This window comes from Cavia porcellus, unplaced genomic scaffold (assembly GCF_034190915.1).
Source record: "Cavia porcellus strain 051 isolate PalLab524CR breed Dunkin Hartley unplaced genomic scaffold, mCavPor4.1 scaffold_25, whole genome shotgun sequence".
Lineage (NCBI taxonomy): Eukaryota > Metazoa > Chordata > Mammalia > Rodentia > Caviidae > Cavia > Cavia porcellus.
The window spans coordinates 41,130,982-41,155,463 of record NW_026947508.1 but is presented as its reverse complement, the minus strand read 5'-3'; the positions used below and the strand labels follow the sequence as shown (position 1 = coordinate 41,155,463).

The following is a 24,482-nucleotide window of genomic DNA, read 5'->3' as shown; positions in this document are numbered from 1 at the left end:
TACAGAAGAGAATTTAAATTTGTTGTTTTTCCAGAAACCAGTTTTCCAAGAAAAGTTTCCCCAAATTTGAGTACATCTTAATACACGTTAGGTACAAATCAGCACATTATCATTGGAGGACAAGATAGTATGAGGGAGCTCAGTTACTAGCTAGAAAAATTTACCCTCTCTCTATTCCTTCACATGTTATGTTATGTTATGTTATGTTATGTTATGTTATGTTATGTTCTGCTATGCTATGTTATGTTATGTTGTGTTAATGTTATTTCTTTAAAGTTCAATTAACTTCATGAAAATACACAGGCATTTCTGTGCAAAGTTCTATGCTAAGAAATAGGAAGGCAGAGCTTCAGGGTTCTTGCCCTGGTTCAGTGAAAAGAACACAAGGGGTTATGCAGGATTAGATACCTATACACAGTGTGGATCATTTCTTCCATTATTCTTTCACTCTCTTATGTGGAATATTCCATGTTCCTGACACTGTCCTGGACACTGGATAGTGGTGTGTCCCTTAATTACCACTAATGGTGCCATGGGGGCCCACTGGAGAGAGGAACAACAGCAAAGAGTTGAGGGTAGGCTTGTCATTGGCATGAGCCTTGAGGGTATGCAGGCAGAGATAGAGGGAAATTAGACTCAATAATGGTCAACATGATGAAGAATGTATGGTTCAACCAGTATACAGTGGGTGAGTTGACAGCACATACAGGAGAAGGGATATAGCTTAGGTATTTGGACAGAGTCCTGACTGATGTACAGCATAAGACCAGTGGTGTGTGTGGAAGGGGAGATGAGCACAAGCAAATTCTAGAAGAGAAACTCAAAATAGCAGGCAGGGACACTTCTGAAGTAAAATTAAAAGGTTATTGATGCTGGTATACAGTGTGGACAAATGGGAAGCAAGATACTGACCAAAGGCCAAGATGCTGATTATTGAGTGAGAGGCAGATGGGCTGTATGTATAAGGTTCCTCATCCCAAAAGCCTCTCATTATCACCTGACTGCTCTTATGAATGTAGATGCTTTGTTCATATAGACAGTGATCCACTCAAGCCCACTCTTTCCTGTCTGGCCTTGATCAGTGATCTTCACACTAGGAGAACAGAGTGATGTTCCTTAGTGAAGACGTGAACTACCTATGGGATAAGACTCTCTCCTTTAGAGCATTGACCCTGTCCTAAAGGAGATTTAATGCCTCTGACAACAAAGAAGAGTCAGGAAAAGCCTTTGTAGGCACTGACAATCATGAATTATGATCTGGAATAGGTTTTGGTGACTGTGAGGAAAGAGGTTGGTTTGGGCCCATGAAGGTGCAACCTAGATGCCCAGCATTGGGCTGTGACTTAGGGGCCAAAGACTGACCTTGTTTGAACAGGGCCTAGGATCACTTCTCATGTCATTATCCCTTTCTGACCCAGGAACTGCATTGAGAAACAATGAATGAATGAATGAGCTGAAGCTCTGACCCTGCTACGCTTTGAGCTGCGGCCAGATCCCACCAGGACTTCACTCCAGGTGACATGAATTGTGCTGAGGTCCAAGAATGGGATCCACCTGCATCTCAGGAAGCTGCCACAGTCCTAGTGGGACAAGGAAGCTCTGTCTGCTGCTGACATCCCATTTTCCCACATCTGCTCCACTTCATTCTTCCACATCCCTCTTCTTATCCTCCTATCCTCTACCAGCCTGCTCTGTGCTTCCTGTCTTCTTGGAGCTCTCTGACTGCTGTCTCCCATCTGCATTTATCTCTGCCTATCTAAGCTCTAATTATCTTCTCTTTTACAATCTGCCCTTCTACTTTACGTTTTCCTTTCTACTTCTTGACTATCCTTGTATTAGCTTCCACGAACTGCTATAATAAACTACAAAAAGTCTAGATGGCTTTAAGTAACAAAGTTCTCCTTTAATTCTCATGATCAGAATCACAACTTAGATTTCATTGAGATGCCGTCAAAGTTATTACAGAACCATGCTACCTCCAACCTGTTCATGTCCCTTCTCTTTTTCCTTTTCAGTTATGCAGAGCTGCATTCCTGGGCTTTGAGGCTTTTCCTCAACTCCTGCAACATCTTTGAATCTCTCTCATTCAGTCTTCACATCACTTATCTATTATCAAGGATCTTTGTGGTCACATTCTACAGGACATATTCATAGTTGTCCTATGATTAAGCTGTCTGCATCTTGGGAAGCCATTCAATCTATGCATCGGTTAGTCCCCAGTGTCATCCAGTCTCTACAAGTCTCTCTCCATGATCTCAGAATACCCAATTATTTCTCACTCAAATCTCTGGCCCCTTTTCCCTGTAATAAAGTTTCCAAAGTCACATGTAGTGCTTATCTTTTCCTGGAAGGAGAGAGACCCAGAATGTATTTCCAGTCCCATCTGAAGTAAGATAAGGAGTTGGTGCCCACTCCATGGTGTCAGAACCTCATGACAATCTGACCCACCCTACTCATCCCAGGTTACTTTATCTTATGACTCCAAATAAGCCACATCCACATAGCTTCTGAGTCTCCCAGTGTGGCTGCGTATAGAGAAAGGGAACCTTGTCTGGGAGATCAGTGGGAGATATACCAAGTCAGGGAAAAAGACCAGCTTTCATTCCACTTAAGGGTTAACATTTCTCACACTAGATTTTTCAGAATAGGTTCCAGCTAGAATCCATTTTGAGCAGAGCAGGAAATCCTTCAGATCTAGTCTGACATGAAGACCTCAGGGATCCTATTCTGTACAGACACACTGAGGTCTAAGAAGGGCACCCAGCTTGTCACCAATCACCTACTGGCCACTTTCATTCATAGGGAGAGAGAGAGACCTCTCATAAAGCTTCTCAGGAGGCTTCAGGAGTGCACAATATCATTTAAGGGCTGGGTTGATCCATCCCAGGTAAACAAAGGGGTCAACCCCTAGGAGAGGATCTCAGACAACAGCAGCTTCTCCAATAAAGGGCAGCCCCTGTGCAGCCTCTACCTCCTTAATTGGGAAAGGAGATTCAGCAAAGCTGTCCATCTTTGATGACTCCCTGAGTGCTGGTTCCCCATCTCACATACACCCACACCCCCCCCCCCACACACACACAGACAGAGAATAGATAGATAGATAGATAGATAGTACAGAAGTAAAGAAATCTTTTTTCAAAAGAATGGGAGAAACAAGAGATGGAGGGAGAAGGGAAAAGTGATAGAAAAAATAATGGATGGGAAAAATGATGATGAAAATACAGCTTTTACAAATGAGACGAGGACCAAGAGTTGGAGAGAGCAAAGGTTTGGGAGAGATGAGGAGATAAGGAATGAGAAGAAAACAAAACATAAATGTTTTGTGCACATGTAGCAAATCCCTCAAGAAATGTAATCATGTATTGTGATGTGTACTAATGAAAAAAGAGTATATATCCTTTAACTGTTGTATAGAATGTTCTAGAAATATCCATTAAGAACTATAGTAGAGTTTAATTCTGGTGTTTTGTTGTTGATTAATTTTTGATCTGGATAATACATTTATTAGTATAAGTGGAGTATTTTAGTCACACATTATTAATGTAATAAAGTTTGTGATATATCACATGATGTTTTTATGAACTTGGGTGCACTTCTGTGTAGTGCATATATCTATAGCTGTTACATTTCTTTTGTTACATTTCTTTCTTGCTTTATCAATGTGTATTGACTTTCTTTGTCTCTTCTGACTAATTTTGCCTTGGAGTTTGCCTTATCAGATATGAGTATAATTCTTGCTTGTCTTTTATTCCATTTGCATGCTCAGAAGAAACACAAATGTCCAGTAAATATGTGAAAAATGTTCTGCATCTTTTCCATTAGAGAAATCAAATCAAAACAACACTGCGATTCCATCTTAATTCCAAAGAGAATGATTTTCATCAAGAAATGAAATAAGAGCAAATTCTGGCAAGGCTTCAGGGGAAATGGAACCCTTTATATTGTTGACAGTAATGTAAACTAGTACAACCACTGTAGAAGTTAGCATGACGACCCGTCAAAAAAGTAAAACTAGAAATTCCTTTACCCTGGTAGTCCTCTTCTGGTACCTTCCCCAAAGAAGTAAAGACACAATGTCACAAAGGAACTTGCCTCCCCATGGTGTTTTTAATACAGAATTTAAAAAATAACTGTAGGAAATCAACGCTAGTTAATATATTACACATTGTTATCTTAAAAGTAGTTGCTCAAGTTACAAAACCAAAGCATAAAAAAATGAACAGACAATCAAGCAATGACAGCACAAACTCTTCTTTTTGATAAAATCACAAAGAATTAGTAGTATGGTTATCTATCTTTCACACTTAAACGTACATACAGTTTTATGAGTATTCATACAAGTCATTGTTTTTTTTGTGTACTTTCCTTCCCTTTCTTTATTACAATATCTGTTGTACATTTTGGATACCATCACTCTTTTAGCTTTTTATTATTATTTGTTTTTTACCCCAGAGAGACAACCACAATATTTACAACATGTGAGTCTGTTTTATTTTACTTGTGAGCATAGTCTCGAGTTGCCTCCATTTTACCTATAAAACATTCAAGATCATCATTTTCATAGCTGACTTAATATTCCATTGCATAAAAATACCACATCTTTTTCTTCCATTCTGCAGTTCATGGACATGTTGCTTGTTTCCAAGATTTTGCTATTACACATTTTGCAGCTATAAACATGGGTACACATATATCACTGAGACATGACATTTTCAATTTTTCTGGGAAAATATTCAGGAGTGGAATAGCTGGATTGAATGCAACTTCCAATCCTAGGTTTTTGAGGAATCTCCACACTGATTTCTACAGTGACTTAATCAGTCTGCACTCCAACTTGAAAAGTGTTTTGTTTTCTCCACAGCCCAGTCAACATTTGTTATCGGTTGACTTCTGGAATGCAGCCATTCTTTCTGGAGTGAGATGGAATATCAATGCTGTTTTAATTTTCATTTCTCAAATGACCAGTAGTGGTGAGTATTTCTTCATGTACTTACTCAAATGACCAGTAGTGGTGAGTATTACTTCATGTACTTCATGTACTTGTTTATCTTTATCTAGGAAATGCGTATTCATTTTTGGAGAGGGTGTCTGAATTTGGAGATGATGCTTTTCAATTCTTTATAAGTTCTGGATATGAGTCCTTTATCTGAGGACTGCTGTCTAAAATTCTTTCCCATTCAGTAGGTTTGCTTTTCACTTTGTTGATTTCTTTTGAAATACAAAAACTTTTTGATGAGATGATATCCCAGTTGTTGATTCTTTGAAGTGCTACCCAAGCAGTTTGTGTTTTGTTCATGAACTCTTTGCTTATCCATATGCAGCCAAAATTTCTACCTAAGTTGTCTTCCAGTAGATTTAGTGTTTCTGCTTTAATATTTAGATCTTTGATGCATTTTTATTTTAGTTTAGTGCATGATGATAGACATGGGTCTAGTTTCAGCCTTTGGCATGTGGAAAGCCAGTTTTTCCAGCACCGTTTATTAAAGAGGCTATCCTTCCAGTGAACATATGTAGCTCCTTTGTCAAATATAAAGTGGCCGAGTAGTCTTTGTAGTTGTGTTTGCACCTTCTAATCTGTTACATTGATTCTCAGGTCTATTTCTTTGCCAGTACCATGCTCATTTATCATTGTAGATTTTTTTTTGTACCGATGATCAAACTCACAATCTCACGCTTGCCAGGCAGGCCTTACATCACCGAGGTAAATCCCCAACCCTATTTGTATCTTTGTTGTATAATTTCAAGTCAGATGCCTCTTGCCTTACCTTTGTTATCCAGAATCACATTTGCTATTCTAGGTTTCTTCTGTTTCCAAATGAATTTTAGGAATATTTTTTCTAAATCTGTAAGTTATGTTAATGATATTTTGATTGGGATTGCATTAAATCTGTACAATGGTTTTAGGAGAATGGACATTTTCACAATGTTGGTTCTCCCTAAACCAAGAGTAAGAGATATCTTTCCACTCTCTAATATACTATTCAATCTCCTTTTTTTGGGTTGTATAATTTTCAGTGTATAGGTCCTTCACATTCTTTGTTAGGATGATTCCTATTCACTTTTTTGGAAGCTATTGTGAAAGGTGTTATTTCCATAATTTCTCTCTCAGTGAATTTGTTTATGTACAGGAATGCTACTGATTTTTGAGTGTGCACTTTGTATCCAGGTACACTGCTGAGCTTACTAAATAATTCTAATAGTCTTTTGATGGAGTTTTTAGAGTCTTCTATGTAGAGGGAGTATCACGTCATCTGCAAATAGTCATAATTTCTTCCTATCGTTATTCCTTTGTTTTTTAAAATTTTATTTAAAGAAAGACTAAATAAAACAGAAAATGGATAGAAATAATACATAGGTTCAAAGAAAAAATAAACAGTAAGAAATCACTAGCTGATGTTTAAATACTGTCCTCTTACAAATAGTTGTTCAAGATAAAAAAAAGTGGAATATATAAAGTGAGAATTCAAACAGCGAGACTGCAAACAGTTTTGTTCAACTATCCAACACAAACTTGGTAATATGGTTATTAATCCTATACACTTAAACATACATGCAGTTATCCATATCTTCATTTATGTTGAGATTAAACAAAGTAAAGCAGGCTAAAATCATTCTGTACAAAGAATAATAGTATTGATGGATTTCACATCATGACACTCCAGGAACAGCATTGGGTACTGCAGTGTCTTTTTAAAAAATTTTATTTAAAGAAAGACTAAACAAAACAGAAAATGGGTAGAAATAATACATACTTTCAAAGAAAAAATAAATAGTAAGAAATCACTAGTTGATGATTACAGATTACCCTCTTACAAATAGTTATTCAAGATACTAAAGTGGAGCATATAAAGTGGGGATTCAAACAGTGAGACTGCAACCAATTCTGTTCAACTATCCACCAAAAACTTAGAAATATGGTTATCAGTCTTATACACATAAACACACATGCAGTAATCCATATCTTCAATTATTTTGAGATTGAATAAACCCAAGCAGGCTAACATCACTCTGAATAAAGAATAATACTAATGCTGGGTGTCACATTATGACACTCCAGGATCAGCATTGAGTACATTAGTGTCTCTTTTTATTCAAAGTATTTGTTCATTTCATCATGTGTCATAATATCAGTTCTCATAAACTGTTTATAGGTTCTACACATACATGAGTCTTAACATATATTTCTACCCTTTCTATATTAAAGGGAGAAATGAAACAAAGCAAGACAAAATAAAATATATTCCTATAAACACACGAAATAAAAAAGACATATATGACTGTTGTACAAGGAATTCTACTACAGTTCCTGTATTGTCTCTTGTTATCTTCAATAGAATCGGCTATATCATCAGACATAGTATAATTGAATATATCAGTACATAACAGTATTAATAAAAACACACCTTTGTGTGTAGTATAAAATTTCAAAAACAGGCAGTAATCAAACCAGAATGTGTATCATAGTGAGTCTTGTCATCTTCAGTGTAGTTGCCTATACTCTCAGACTTGATACTATCAATCATATCAGTTTTGAATAAAATCTGTAGACACCAAACAGCAATCAAACAAACCAGATTTAACTAAGATTAGTTATGATAAACCAGTATAAGTCATACAGGGCTCCAGATTAAGTTAATAGGAAATTAAGATGATTACTGTGCTATAACCTGATGTTTTGGGGATAGCTGTCTGTGCCCTCAAATCTAATGGAAGTAGACAAACTGGGACAGAATAAAATCTATCTAAGCACAGTGGTGTGAGTAATGTGGGTTTTAAATCCTGATACACTATTAACAATATCTTCTGCCATCTTTTTTAATACTCTCCCTCCTCTTTCATTTCCCCAGGTTATACTGTGCATTTTGGGGTCTCACCAAGACCCTTGTTTTTAAATTGGGAGGGGGGCAACCTACTATTTACCTAAGTGGTTCTGAACCTTCTCTCTCCTGGACTTGATCTATACTTGTATTCCTTTACCTATTAAAGCCTGTCTTTCCAACCTATCTACAAATACTGGTCTAAGTTGCCCCTATTACTCTCTGGTTCTCTGTCACATAGAGCATTATTTTCTCATATTTGATTTTCAGTCCATGTACTCTTTTTCATGTTAATTATATTTCCTATAAATAGCATTTTGGTGACCCTACCTCCTGATCTACTCCACATGTGGTTCTTTTTTTTTAAATTTAGTGTATCAAGACCATCTATATTAGAGAGTATAACCAACCTTCTCTGCCTCATTTCTGTTATGCTCTTTTGCCAACAGTTGTCTGCTTATATTCTTCATTCTGTTTTCTGCTCCATTCATTGAGGCCTCTCTGCCACTGTTCCTGGAATCCTAGTACTTTTCTCTCTCTAGAATGCCCTGCAGTATTCTCTGTAGACTTGGATTGGTGGTTGCAAATTTCCCAAGTTCCTCTTTGTCTTGGAAGCATATTGTTTCTCCATTAATTTCTAGAGATAGTTTTTCAGGGTATATCAATCTAGGCTCGAGGTTATTTTCTTTCAGGGTATATCAATCTGGGCTTGAGGTTATTTTCTTTCAGGGTTTGGAATATTTCACTCCAGGCTCTTCTTGACTTTATGGTTTGTGTCAAGAAGTCTGCTGTTATTCTGATGGGCCTTCCTTTATAGGTGATCTGTTTCTTGTCTCTAACAACTTTTAATATTCTGTTCTTATATTGAATTTCTGGGATCTTGATTATTATATGCCTGGGTGTAGCCCTGTTTTGTTTGTAGTTGGCTGGAGTTCTGTATGCCTCAAACATCTGCATATCATTTCCTTTTTCTATGTTTGGGGAGTTTTCCTTAATTATTTCTGTGAATAGCCTTTGCAGTTCCTTTGTTTGTACCCCTGCTTCTTCATTCACATTCTTTATACTCAAGTTGTAGATTCTCTTGTTGTCTTCTAGCCTTTGTATTGTTACTGCTTGTTTCCTTGTTATTTTTAAAAAGCTTTTCCTTTCATAATCCCACATTGCAAACCTGTCCTCCAGTTTGAATAATCTATCCTTAGTTTCTTTCAAGCAGTTTTGTCATCTTTCCATAGAGGTTTTAATTTCCTGGCAATCTCTTTGAATCTGTTTCATGTATTCTGTATTTTCTTTAATATTCTTCATCAAATGGTTCTCTGCTTTGTTTGAGTTCCTCCATTCTTCCGTCTATGTCTCCTTGGGGGTACCTAGCATCTTTTTTATTAATCTTCTTATAGCTTGCTTTATTTGGCTAAATATTTCCCTTTTGAACTCATCTATGAAGTCCTGAAGATATCTCTTTATGTCCAGTGGTGCCGTGTCTGATATTGCATGTTTGCTGTCCTCATTGTCCTTTGTATTTACCTGTCCTCGGTCAGTGGTCTCAGAGTTGGGACCTGGGGACTTTTTCATGTTGTTTCCTCTTCCCATCTTTTTTGTTTCTTCCAGGAGGCCTCAGTTTCTTTCTTTGTTGGTTACAGTTCTTCTGAAGCACGCTGGCTAGGTGACCCTTCCCACTGTAGTGTGCTAGTGAGTGGCAAATGGGCAGTATACGCTGACCCTTCCCCCTCTGGATCAGTCAACTTGCTGAGTCTTTCACTGTATTAGCGTGCACCACTTCTCCTCCAGGTCAGTCAAATTGCTGTGTGCCACTGAGCATAGGGAATTGATTTCGGATAACCTATTGGGTCTCAACCAGGTTGCATGATCTAGGCCTAGCTCACTCCCCCAACCCCGTTCAGAAGGGAACAACTGACTGAAGTCACTGTGGCCCCTTGTTCTCGCCAGTCCTGCCTAGTCCCAGGATGTCATCTGTTGCAGCCCCTCTTTCTGTGGAATAGTTTTATTCCCATCACTCACTACAGGTTGATGTAGGTTCCCCACTAGCTCAGCCCTCCATTTAGCTGGCCGATCCCTGACCTCAGTGCGACTGCATTTCCAGTGAGTTGAAGTGGCAGAATTTTGGATTGCTTGGTAAGTTACCACTGCACAAGTTTGGGTACTGCAGTGGAAGCCCTGAACCTTTAGCTGTTCCAATAGTAGCACTGAGACTGTACGTTTGATTGGTTCTTCTCACCTTAGTTTCTTCTTGGGACGAGAGAATTCATCTTCCCTGTGTTCAGGACACTCCATGCTGTATTATGTTGAATTCTGAGTTGACTATCACAGGGAGCCTCTGTAGCCTGCTGTTATCTATCCACCATCTTTGCTCCTATCTCTCTCCTTATTCCTTTGATTTCCCTCTCTAATGTAATTTCTCTGGCTAATATTTCCAAAACTATATTGAATAGGACTGTGATAGTGGCCATTTTTGTCTTGTTCCCAATCTTAGAGTGAAAGCTTTCAGTTTTTGTCCATTTAATATAATGTTGACTGTTGGTTTGTCTTAGATGGCCTTTATAAGATTGAGATTTATACTGTCTATTCCCAGTTTCTGTAGGGTTCATGAGCAAGTTTTGGACTTTATCAAAAGCTTTTTCTGCATCTATTGAGAAGATCATGTGATTTTGCATTGGTTCTGTTGATGTGTTGTATTACATTTATTGATCTGTATATGTTAAACCATCCCTGCATTCCTGGGATAAATCCCACTTGCTCATGATATATAATCTTCCTGATGATTTGCTGCATTCTATTTACCAATATTTTATGTATAAACTTTACATCAACTTTCAATAAAGGGACTGGTCTATGGGTGGAGTTTTCTCTGGTTTTGATATCAGAATAATATTTGCCTCCAGGTTTGAGTTACAGAGGATTGCTTCCTTTTCAATCTCATTGAGGAGTTTGAGGAGTATTGGCATGATGTTTTATTTAAATTTCTTATATAATTCAGCTGTGAATTCATCAAGACCTGGGCTTTTCTTTGTTGGTAAGTTTTTAAACATGTTTTCAATTTCAGTAACTGATATTGGGTTATTCAAAGCTGTTACATCTTCTTGAGTCAGTTGTGGTAATTCATATGTTTCTAGAAATCTATCCAATTCATTTGTGATTTCCATCCTATGTGAGTAGAGATTTTCAAAGTAGGTATTCATAATCTCTTGAATTTCCATGGAGTCTATAGTAATTTCTCTCTTTTCAGTCCTTCTTGTATGAATTTGAGTTTTTTATTTCTTTTTCTTGATAAGGTTGGCTAGAGGTTTATCATTTTTATTGTTTCAAAAATCACTCTGATTCATTAATTCTTTATATTGTTTTCTTAGTCTCAACTGCATTAATTTCTACTCTGATAAATTTTAATTTTCTGATAATTTTAAATTTATAATTTCCTTGCTTCTATGAACTTAGGGTTTTACTTGCTCTTTTTTTCCCAGAAGCTTGAGTTTTAGCATTAGGCTATTTATTTGTTCTCATTTTGTTTTCTTAATGTGACAATTTTTTTCTCTTTGCCTATAAAAAATTTTGTTTATACTATTGCATATAGTAAAATATAGTAAGATACAACATGTTAAAACCCATGGAAACAGATGTACAACAGCTTGATGGGACTTCAAAACAAGATGATATTAAATCAGCACTAGCTTTTATGATGTGTTGTTTTCTTTAAAATAGCTATTCGTACTATCACAGATACTAAAATCGAACTACCCAGGTTAAAACCACTGTAATTGATGAGTGAAAACATTATATGGCTTCAAACCAATATGATTGGGAATCATGATTACCACATACTTTTATGTATTCTTATCATTTCTTTTTGTTGCTATATATTTCTCTCTTAGGATTGCTTTTATTGCCTCCCATAGATTTCAGTATGTTGTATCTGTATTTCATTGAATTGCAGATATTAATTAATTTCTTCTTTAATTTCACTTGCAACCAATTGATTGTTCAAGAGGTTGTTATTTAATTTCCATGTATTTGTGCAGGTTTTGCAATTTCTTTTGTCATTAATTTCCAATTTCAGTGCACTATGGTCAGATAATATGCATGGGATAATTTCAATCACTTTACATCTATTTAAGAATGTTCTGTGGGCTAATATATGGTCTATTTTTCAGAATGTCTCATATATAATGAAGAAGAATGTGTATTCTGATGTGTTTATGTGGAACACTCTGTAAACGTGCATTAAGCTAGTTGAAAGTTGTTTTCTTTCAGGGCTTGGAATACTTCACTCCAAGCTCATTTTAACTTGAGGATTTGTGCTGAAAACTCTGCTGTGATTCTAATGAGCTTTACTTGATAGGTGAGTTGTATGTTTTGTGAAACAGCTTTTAGTATTCTGGTTTTATGCTGTATGTCTGGGATCTTTATTATTATATGTCTGAGTGTAGATTTATTTTGGTTATGACTGTTTGGTGTTCTATATGCCTCACTTATCTGTATATCAGATTCTTTCTCCATGTTTGGGAAATTTGCTGCTATTACCTCTGCAAATAGTTTTCCTGCATCATTTGCATTGACCCCTGAATATTCTGCCTATAAATCTTATATTGTTTCTCATTGCATCACCTTTAAGCTGTTGAAATGTCATTTCATGCTGCCTTGCTGGTTTTAAAAATTCTTTCCTTTTATGATTTCTAACTGCAATCCTGATCTCAAGGTCTAAAATTCTATCTTCAGCTTCATTTAAATAGTTTCACCAGCTTTCAATAGAATTATTTATTTCTGTGGTGTCTCTTTGAATTTGCTTTGTGCATTTTGCTTCTTTTCTATATTGTTCATCCAATGTTTCCATCATTTTCCCATTTATCTATCTCTTCTCTAGCTATGCTAAACAACTCCATTATTAAGGTTGTCATTTCTGTCTTTATGAGATTATTTAAATCTGATTTCCTCTGTATCTTCATGGATTTATTTCTTTATTTCACTAGCTGTCTTTTCAGAAATTTTAGGTGTATGACTTTTAATGTCCTCTATTTCAATGTCTCCTGTACTTGTTCCTGATGGACTAGATTTTTGTTTCTTTGTTTGTTTTTGGTTCTGGGGATTGAACTCATGACCTCATCCTTGCCAGCCAGGCACTGTGCTGCTGAACTATATCTCCAGTCTTTGGACTAGATGTTTGAGATTGCATTTTGCTTTTTTGTTTTGTCATTTTCATCTCTTGGGCTAACATTTGGTCTTTTAATCCCACTAGTCTCAACTGACAGTAGTGTGTGTCTTAGGGTCCTACTGTGTGGTTGATATTTGCCAAATTTCTGGGTCCCAAAATGAAGGGTAGGGCCAGTCACCTGAATTCCTTTTGAAGGCCTGTTGGGTGAGGCTTATATTTTTCCTAGGCTGACTAGCCTAGGAGTATTGATGTAAGTTAACCCTTAGGTCCTACTGTTACTATGTCTTCAGGTTGTTTCAGACCACCAGATCTAACTGGCTATAGTGTTTGCTTCAGCTGAGACCCTACTGTGTCACTGGGTGTCTCATAAGCCCTTTTGATTTCCTCTGGGCTGAGGGAGACTTTATCAGCACTCTACTCAACCCACCTGGTATTCTCTGTGTAGAGGAAGAAGTCATCCACACTCTTGCAAGTCTTGCCAAGATCCTACAGCTGGGAGAGACTTTGCTATTGCTTCTGTTTATCCACTGAAGTCCTCTATTTGAGGGGGAAACTCACCACACTGTCACAAGTCTGCTGAAGTCCTCTGTTTGGATGAGAAATTACTCAGTCTCCCATCAGCCCAGCAAGGTTCTGCATGTGGTGAAGGGGTTGTTCATTGTTAGTGGGCTGCTGTGTACTTTTGGATTGGGGAGAAGGCTGACCTAAAATCCACTGCAGTCCAAGATCCAGGGTCAAGGAGGAGAAGGAGGGGCAGTCAACAATCCCTGGCTGTCCTAGGTCCAGGGGTCAAGGGAGAAGGGCAGCCAATGATCCAAGGCTTTCCCAGGTCCAGGGGTAGAGGGGGAGGGGTGGCCAATGATCCAAGCCTGTCTCAAGTCTAGGGGTGAGGAGGAAGGACCGCTGACCACTGCCATTACTTCTATAAAAAAGATTTATAATGGGTTTGGCACTGTCTCCAGTTTTCTCACTGACTCCAAACAATCTTAGGTTGTTCTTTATTGCTTCATTTTGTAGCTGTTGGATTGATTTTCCATGATCCCTTGCTATTGTTAAGCAACCTCCCTTTTTTCTAATTGATAATCACTGTCCTGTCTTCTAGATCTGTTATTCTAACCTTGCCTTCATTCAATCTGCTGCATATATTTTTAATGGAGTTTTTAATCGCCTGGATTTTTGTGTTTCTGTTTGGATATGTTGCATCAATTCCTCTTCTTTTTTGTGTTGGGTATTCATGATTTCCATCGTTTTCCTGAGATCTTATCTATCTATCATCTCTAAGTAGTTTTTGAGACAGGGTCTCACTGTGCCATTCAGTAGTATGTGTGACCTTGAACTCACTATGTAGCCCAGGCTGGCCTTAGACTCATGGAAATCTTCCTGCCTCAGCCTTCTCGGTGCTGTGATTACAAGCATGTGCTAGCACACCTGGTTCAAATGACAAACAGTATATATATATATATATATATATATATATATATATATATCCAGGAATTGAACTCAGGACCCTATGCTTGCCAGACACTTATGCTGCTGAGCCATATACTCAGTTCCTATGCACTTTAATATCATTAATTTTGACCTTCATTTCTTATTTCACCTCAAGAGATTATATTTTCTATTTTATCTTCCATTTGTTTTTGCACTCCTGCTGCTATCATTTCAGAGCAGTGCTTGTTTTCTGATTTCCTCTGCTTCTTTATGCTCTGGATTTGTCCTGGGTAGGCTGGACATTTGAAACTGCATTTTGTTTCTTTGTCTTGCCATGTTCTACTTTCTACTTCTTGTTTTCTTTCGCTTTCTGTGTTGATGCTTACAGATTTCCTATATTCAGCAGTTTTATCCATGATGTAGAGGCTTCCATAGGAAATATCTGTTCCTCAGGATGTCTTCTAGATGTAGATGGTTCTTGGGCTTTGTGTCTACTCCAAGAACTTACCTTCCCTATATATTCAGAATGTGAAGTTTCTATCTATCTATTTGATTCAGGGTCCATTTTGTTTTTGTTCTGGACTAAGGTTATATTTATGACCCCTTACAATCACAGTATTTTTATACAGGGAAGAAAATGATTGCAACAGGTATGAAATACCGGTTAGAATAGTACTGTTAGCAATAACAATAGACTCAAAATTAAAGGAAAAATTGGACAGTTCTTACAATTAAATGATAATGAAAGTACAACATCCTGAACTTATGGAACACAATGAAAGCAGTCCTAAAAGAGAAATTTGTAGCAGTGAATATTCATATCAGGAAAAGAAGGCAAGTGTAAATAAACAACTTAGTATTACACCTCAGTCTTCTAGAAAAAGAAGAGCAGATTAAGCCCAAAGTTCCTATGAGGCAGGAAATTATAAAAACCAGGGCAGAAACTAATTCCTTGGACACTAAGAAACACAATAGAAAGAAATGAATAGAAAACTAAAAAATCAATGAATACAAGAGTTGATTCTTTGAAAGGTTAAATAAAAACAGACAAGTCCTTAGCCAACCTTATCAAAAAAGGGGGAAAAAAGACTCAGATCCACCCAATCAGAAAAGGGGAAAATCACAAAGACTCTGAAAAAATCCAGACCATCTATACCTACTTTGAAAACTTGTATTCTAATAAGATGAAAAATGCAGAAGAAAAGGACAGATTTCTAGATATATGTAAATTGCAAAAGCTGAATCTAGAAGATACAAAAATTCTAAACAAACCAATATCAATCAATGAAATTGAAGATGCAATTAAAAACCTACCAAGGAAGAAAAACCCAAACCCAGATGGATTTACTGTTTAATTCTACAAGAAATTTAGAGAAAACCTAAGCTACTGTTCTAAAACTCTTTAATGAAATTGAAAGGGAAGCTATACTCCCAAATTCATTTCTGGAAGCAAGTATTATCCGGATACCAAAATCAGAGAAGGGCTCAACTAAGAAAGATAATTATAGGCTAATCTTCCGAATGAACATAGATGCAGAAGTTCTCAATAAGATATCAACAAACAGAATGCAGAAAATCATCAAGAAGAGTATACAAATGTGATTCATCCCAGAGATGCAGGGATATTCAACATATGTAATTCAAAAAATGTAATACATTAACAGAGTCAAGGACAAAAACCATATGGCCATCTCAATAGATATAGAAAAAGCTTTTGACAAATTCCAACACCTATTCATGATTTAAAAAATAACCCTACAGAAAATTGGAATAGAGATCTTTACCTCAATCTGAGAAAAGCCATCTGTGACAAACCAATGGTCAACATCATCCTACATGTGTAAAAACTGAAAGCTTTCACTCTAAAATCAGGAGCATGACAAGGATGCGCACTGTCTCCACTCTTATTAAACATAGATCTGGAAACTTTAGCTATAGTAATTAGACAAAAGAAAGAAATAAAAGAAAATAATGATAAGAAAGGAAGAAGTTAAACTTTCATTATTTGTGGATGACATGATTCTCTGCATGGAGGCCCCAAAATTCCACTAAAATCTGCTAGATTTAATAAGCAAATTCAGTAATGTAGCAGGATAAAAAGTAAATACTCAAAACTCAATTGCTTTCCTGTACAAAAAATAAAAAACTCACTGAGAAAGAAATTAGAGAAACAATAGCTGACATGATAGCATCAAAAAAAGAAAGAAAAAAAAGAGATAAGGAAACCCTAGGAATTAATCTAATGCAATATGTAAAACACAGCTACATTGAATACTACCATATTGTAAAAACAGAGATTGAAGAAGTTATCAGAAAATTTAAAGCTATTTCTTGATCTTGGGTGAATTAATATAGTGAAAATGGCCCTCTTCTCAAAGCTGTTATACAGATTTAGTGTAATTCTAGTCAATATTCCAACATCATATCTCACAGAATTATAGAAAACAATCCTAAAATTCATTTGGAACCAGAAGAGACCTAGAATAGGAAAGACAATTCTGGATAACAAAAGCAAGGCAAGGGACATCACAATTACTGATTTTAAATCATAGTATAAGGCTACTGTAATTTGAAAAAGCATGTGGTACTGGCAAAAAAAAAAAAAAAAAAACCAGAACAAACAAACCAAACAGACCCACAGATCAATGGAACAGATTAGAAGATGCAGAAACAACTCCAGACGTATTCAGCCACCTTATCTTTGACAAAAAACACATTCACTGAAAGAAAGACAACCTCATTTAAAAAATGGTGCTGGAGAAATGGCTCTGTTCATACAGAAGATTAAAATTGAACTTCTATCTTTTACTATGCACTAAGATAGACTAGGTAAAACTCTTGAAGACATTGGTGTAGGCAAAGACTTTATGAATAAAAATGGTGTTACAGGGCAGCCCTACTCAATCATTTCTATGTCATGTGTCTTTGTCTACAAGCACCATGCTGGTTCACCTAATTTACTTCCTGCTGATTCCTGTTGTTACTGTTGCTTTGGACTTTTCATGCTGCTAGACCCACCTGTCCATCGCATATGCCTTACATGGAGTCCTATTGTGTCACTGATGTTCCTGCCCGTCTGCTGGTGTTCCTGCCAGTCTACTGGACCCATGGATGTAAAAAAGGAGGAGTCCATGGCCTTCCTGATAGTCACCATTGGGTCTCACTGATGGAGGGCACTTCACTTTGTTTTTAACATCAGACCAAAATTATATCCATCTCTTGCAGTCAGAAAACCAAAACTCACTCATTTACTCTCCCACATGTTCATACCTATTCCTTTATTCATTTACTCATTTCCTTAAGAACAAAGCACAATTTCTATCCCATGCTGTATGCTGGAGTTTTAGGAACACATAGATGACAGTTATTGAAGCTGAGTTTGCCAGAACAGGATTAGAAGATTAGAAGACTAGGTTGAAATTCAATAGTAGAAAGGTACCTGTGGTAATGAGAAACATAGGGTCAGCCAGATTGGATTTAATGCAAGCACACAGCATGCCAGTGAACATTGGTTTCCTCGTTCTTCAGTGAAATAGGTACACTAATACTCCTGCCCTGACCACACAGTATGGCCTTGAGCATTGCATAATTGTACTAGCTTGCAAAGACTTCCGTAAAGAAACACCACAGATGGGGAGGCTAAAACAAAACAAAAGGAGTGTGTTGGCTCACAATGTTGAGACTAGAAGTGCTAGGTCATAGTTGCAAAACAGCCACCTTTGTTTGCAAGTGGGCATTTTCTCCCTATATCTCTTCACACTGTCTTCTTGCCATCAATATCACTGTATCCAAAATTCCTTTTATTAATAAACATATTATCAATCTGGATTAAAGCTCACCCTAATAAAATAAACTTACCTTGATTACCTCCATAAGGACTCTATGTCCAAGTAAAATTATGAGCCAAAGTATTAATGGTTAACACATTAATATATGAATTTTCAAGGAACAGGGTAAATTCATAATTCTAAGGTAAATCCATGAAAAAGTTTTGTGTGCTGTGGAGTGCATTCCTGAATATTGATCAAGCACTTGTTCTGTACAAGTTTCTAAAAGCAGCTGTAAGTGAGTGTCTTCAGGTGGCACAAAAAGAAGACAAAACCTGAGCTTAAGTCAAGTTCTGGGGAGACAGAGTCTAGCTCAGAATCCATGGCCTGTGATCCCTATTATAGATCCACTATTATAGCTTCATGGATGTTGAAGCATTTATTCCTGCTCCAAGAACTGGACATACAATGAAAGGTTTTATTGAGTTTATTTTCTAGTTCCAAAGCGATCAGGAGCTACAACAGATGCTGAAATTGACAAAAGAATTCCCAAGTGCCTTTCCTCACTGGTTCATGGGTAGCAGAGTTCACCTTACCATGACTACATGAAGGTGATTCTGGGGAGATCAGATGAGTGTAAAACCCTCACAGTGGCAGTCTTCTTCTTTGAGTAGATGCTTTGGAATCCACAAAATTCTAAAAGACAGACACAGTTCAAATGACAATATGTGAACCTTCTACCTTCCTCCAACCTCCACCCAGCACACAGCTGAGCCTATGGCCAATAATATTTACCAAACACTGAATGTTTAAAGCACCCCCATGTATGGATTTATTTTCTTTCTTGATTTCTTAAATAGGGAGATCTTCTACATATTTGCTCCATATCTAAAAAAAAGAAACTTTAGACCCACATTGTTAGATACCTTTAATTTTCTCCTGCATTCAGTAATGGTATAACAAAGCCACCACCAATTGTAGAAAAACCACAAAGCTGTTTTATTGTTGGGTGTTTGAGGACATGGACTATGTATTTAGCTAATTTCCCATGGCAGTCCATGAGGTGTTGAGATGCTGTTCTCAGAGTCTGCATTGCTGAGCCCAATTGATGATTAGGACAGAGAGAGAAGGGATAGGAAACAGTGGGAGGTGACATGGGACAAACTGCCAATAAAGAGGCATCATGAACTCCTGAAAGTCCAGGGTCTTAATCACAGTTTCCTCAGGGCTGCCTTATTTGATTGAAGTCAATTTCCTAAAAGGCCCTTACTTTTCTTTCAGACCCCAAATCTCATGATACCTATAGATTACCGTCTCCCTGCATTGGAATATACATCTAAACACAATCATTCTCCAGTTCACATTCCCCAGACATAGATTTCTGACTCACAAAGAACAAGTCCTGATGGACCACCACTCTGATGACCAATCTCTAAATCAAGGCTCATTTCTCTTCTTCTAACAAGACTCTCACCTTAGCCTCATTCTTCTGTGAGTTCTTCTGAAACACAGGTTCATTTATAGTTCATCCTCATTTTCTATAAACATTCTCAAATTGATATTTAAACACTTCCTTGCCCTGCTTTCAATGTTTCTCAACCTTTGCCTTGCAGCTGTCAAGATCACATCAGATATACCAGCCCAACTGGAATATTCACATTCCTGAGAAGTATCAGGCTTCATTCAATAAGTTTTTCCTTCCTGGTCCCCACCATTTGTGTCTTCCAAATAGTCCCTTGATACTGCTGCCAAATTACCTCCCAAATTGAAGTCCCTGATATTCCTTCCTTAGATGTCTTAACCTGGCATCATAGGCTTATGGGGCCATTTTTCCCTCTGATCTTATTGCATGCATACTTATGTTCACACCCATCTCCTGCACAGGTTATGGTTTACTTCTGTTGATTGGATCAAAATGGTTCAAGCACCACACATGTTGACTGTTCCACTATGACATCCTGAAGCCTTGTGTGTCTGTCATAGTCAACTCTGTCCAGGTGAGTCTGTCTTTCTCATTTCCATAGCACACACTCATACTGTATTCTCTACCACAGACAGCTGTCAGACGCAGCCACATTAACGACACTCTCAGGCACACAGTTCTTCATAAGTAGAAGTGACTGAGGGGACCCAGACATCAGGATCAAACCATTATGCTCATTGTCTGAGGAAGAGTATCGTGATGGAAACACACCCTATTTCTACTTCTAAATCTTTAGCATGCTGGTGTAAAGAAGTAATCAGTCCTGTCAGGTAGCCAGACTATCTGTCCCTTGCTGAACTAGGCAAAAACAACTTCTTCATCAGGGTACAGGCCTTCTATATTATCACCTGTTGCCATAACTTCCAGTTTTGTTACCGAAATGTACTCAGCAAAATTTGCAAAATAAAAATTAATTAATTTAAAAAATTAATCAATTACCTGATATTGGTCCCTTAGCTGTCTCCTACTGGTACTATGGGCTATATATTGCCATGGATCTTTATTCCCTCAGACAGGATCCTAAACTCTCCTGCCTTGCTCAGCTCTCAGAAATTTAGGGATTTAGCTCAGCGGCATAAGCACCTGCCTTACAAGCAGGCGGTCGTAAGTTTGATCCCTGGTACTGATAAAAAAAGAAAAAGAAAAAAAATTGAAGAAAAACAAGTGCTTCTGCTTTGTGCTCTCCAAAAACTGTTTTCTGTCTTATCAGAAAAATAATGATCAAAGGATGATTCTCATAATCACTTCTTCAGAAAATTTAAGCCTAGGATTACTATTAGAAAACATATTTAGCTTTAGAATAATAGATTGCAAGGAAATAAATATGAGCTTGCAAACGTGCTTTAAAGCCTTAATTTTCTACAATATGTCATAACATTATAAAATGAGGAAATCCAATGAGACCATTTAGAGATGTATAGGAGAGCTGCAACAGCAGCACAGGCCTCCTGGGGGAGTTTAAATGGTGTCCCCTTCTTACCACAAGAAAATAGGAGCAGCTCAGCACTGAAGACTCCCTCCTGGAGATCTTTCAATACATCTCCTTAATGATCCTGGACAGCATCATGAAGTATGCCAGGATAGTGTCCAGTTGGTCAAGTCAGTAGCATGCCTTTAGCTACAAGGTCTTTGTTCTTACCAATTGATGTGGACTCAAAAGAGAGGCAGGTGGGGCATCTCATGGACTCGCTGTGCTCTGGCTCCACAACTTACCTCCACACAAAGCAAGATTCTCACCCTAGCTACAGACCAAACTCTAACTCTGTCCTAGCTACATCCTTGTGATCCTTACCATAACTAAGGATTATATTGCCTATTCATGCCATTTTGTAAATGTCTATTGGTCACAAGGGCTAGAAGACAGAAGTAATGTGTGCCGTGGTATTACATGTACCCACAATTGAGGGACTCACACTGCTCTGCCTCTGTGTCTGACCTCCCATCTTCTATATGTTTTACATCTTCTCTAGGAATTCCCAGTCCTATATCCAGGCTATTGACAACCTGACCAAACTGGTGTCTACCTGTCAGAGGAGTGTTTTTCACAGGAATGACACCATCTATAGGCTAACCAAAGGGCCAAATGTACCTGCCAAATAGCCCATGAGCACACAGGTTCTGTCACTTCTTCATAGAGACCTTCCTTTACCAGGTTGAGATCAAACAAGCTGGTCATGACTTCTCAGGTGGAGCCAGATCACCAAGGTGGCTCTGAAGTACTTGAGACACATTCATTTTAGATACTTAATGCAAGTATTGAAAACTGAGACGTCAAGGTGCCAGGCAGCATGCAAATTGTTGCCTGTGCCTCATTCTGGTTGTGACAAATGAGACACATCCCAGAGCTTAAGCAGAGCTCCTGTGGACTGTGCATGCAATGAGAGAACTGACATGCAGCATACAATGCTTGACTCCCACCCCTGACCTATATACCCTCATACACTTTCATTTTGTGTTTTAAAAGGTGTCTAGATGGGGTAGGGGGTAAGCGACACGTAGCTACTGCAGTGAGCTCTCAGCACCACCAGTTAACTTCTGTTCTAGGTTAGACCAAGTGATCAAGCAAAGGAAGACTCAACTACCAGAGGAAGGAGAGCTGGAAAAGGTCAGAAGGAAGAGATGTTTGGATTTTCTGAACATCTTTCTTTTTACCAAGGTAAGCATCTGTAGAAGAGACCTGAGTTTTTTCCCAGAATCAGAGTGAGAAATGTTCCCTCATCTCTAACTGTGGTCTTCATCAGAACAACAATAGGAGCAGATTATCTGATGAAGACTTGGGTGCTGAGGTTGGCATATTCATGTCTGAGGGCCGTGACACCACAGCCAATGATATCTCCTGGATCCTCTATGCTCTAGCTGCACAGTCTAAGCATCAACAGAAGTGCAGGGAAGAGGACCAGAGGCTATATGGGGATGGATCCTCCATCACTTGGTAGTAAGAACTCAAGTGATAGGATCTCCCAGCCTCTCTGGTAGAGAGTAGGCCCAGGTCTATTTATATCCTGGCTGTCCTTTAGGAGAGCTTCATTTCGGGAACAACCTGGACCTGGTGCCTTATACCACCATGTGCAACAAGGTGACCCTGAGGCTCTGTACACCAGTATTCAGAGTAAGCAGGGAGCTCAGCAAACTGTCACCTTCCCCAGTGGGCACTTCTTACCCAAAGGTACAACCTTTCCAGATTCACTTGGGCTCTCCATAGGAACAAGCGGAGATCAGAAATGAATGTGTACTTCAGCATTTCTGAGCCTGGCTAAGTCTTTCTTTCCTTGTCAGTAAGTTAGTGCTTATTTTGTAGTTCAAATGATGTTTTTAAAATAGTGGCACATGACCAGACCGCAGCAAAAGTAACACTGATTCCCCTTGAGAACCTAAAGAACGTTTCTTTCTTAATTTGGCAAGTTGATATAAATTATCTGTCTTTTTCAGTTTTGGCCATTCTCAGGAATAGAATCACAAGTTTCTTTCATTATCGAGGGCCAATGCTCAATCACTATTAGAATCCAAGGTCCTATGACTCCAGTCACTTCCATTTATTTGGACAGAATTTTGGATTCTAACATTTTAGATTTTGATTCATGATACAGAGATTACAGTATACACAGACCACTTCTATCTTCACTGTCACACAAAAAAATTCTTTGCATTTGATAAAATGTGTAGATAACTCCCTTGTGATGTATGAAAAAGGATAAATATCAGGTAACTTGATGATGACTCAATCTCCAGAAACTTCTCCACATGGATACTCACAACTCTGGCCTCTAGGTGTGGTTTCAGGACTAAATTTTCATTTTCAGAAGTGTGGAGAGAACTGGACAGGAACAGAGAGAGACATCATTCTTTTTCTTAGGCAAAGGCAAATGAGTGAAATCAAGGAATATGTATCATGGATCAAATATAGCTTAGTATCTGAGGAGCTTTCAGATGGATGCCAGAGACCAGCTGATGGTCAGATTTAAATTCGCTATCATACTAAGACATCATGACCTCACCTGACACTGGGGCTGATCTCTGGCCAGCCAATATTTTATCTGAGTCACCATAGAAAATTTCCTCAGTCTCTCTGAGCTTCTGGTTTGCTGTCTAAAGAATGGAAATGCATGGATGCCTTTCAAGGAGAGTAGTGGTCAGTAAGTAAATTTCTGTTTTCTGGAGACTATGGAAGGCATTTGATAAATACAAGTGTCACATGAATTAGCACAAAGACAGTATACAATATAGTCTTGCTTCTCATTCTTGTACCATTATTTTCTGCTCCTCCTTATGCCTAGGTGCTTTGCCAACCCCTTTCAATCCCTTGTAACAGGATCATCTGGTCAAAGTGATCATTTTTGGCACTCAGACCTTTTGGATACACATGTACCTTGCTGACTAAGGACCAAAATTCACTCCACAGGCATAATCAGTTTTTATTCTGTCTCCCACCTACACTCAGGTGTCACAGTCACAATCTATATTTATGCTCTTCACCACAACCCAAAACTGTGGCCAAATCCTGAGATATGAAGTCCCTTAGAGGATGAGAGGGTGACTGAGAGGAAGATTTCTCAGCTCCAACACTTCCTCCCAGTCCTCCCTCTAGACTTTCTGTCTACTTGTGGTTTGGAAGCAGTGTTGATGCTTTGCTGTCCTGGACCTGGTTCTCTCTCTGCAGAGAATTTCCCTATTTGCACCTGATTCTGCCCAAAATCTTACCCAACATAACCTCTCATTCTTCCCTTCTCAGGAGGATCAAGGTGAGGTGTCCTGTGTTGGTCATTAATTGGGTAGTGAGGGTAATACCTGTAGCATACCCTGCTGTTTCTGACCTCCCACATTCATAA

General features: G+C 38.0%; 1 pseudogene; it reads left to right on the top strand.

The window, feature by feature from the left end:
* LOC100715458 (cytochrome P450 4A6-like) overlaps positions 1 to 24,165 on the top strand; it is a 51,226-nt pseudogene extending 27,061 nt beyond the window's left edge.
* The last annotated feature ends 317 nt before the right edge of the window (positions 24,166 to 24,482 follow it).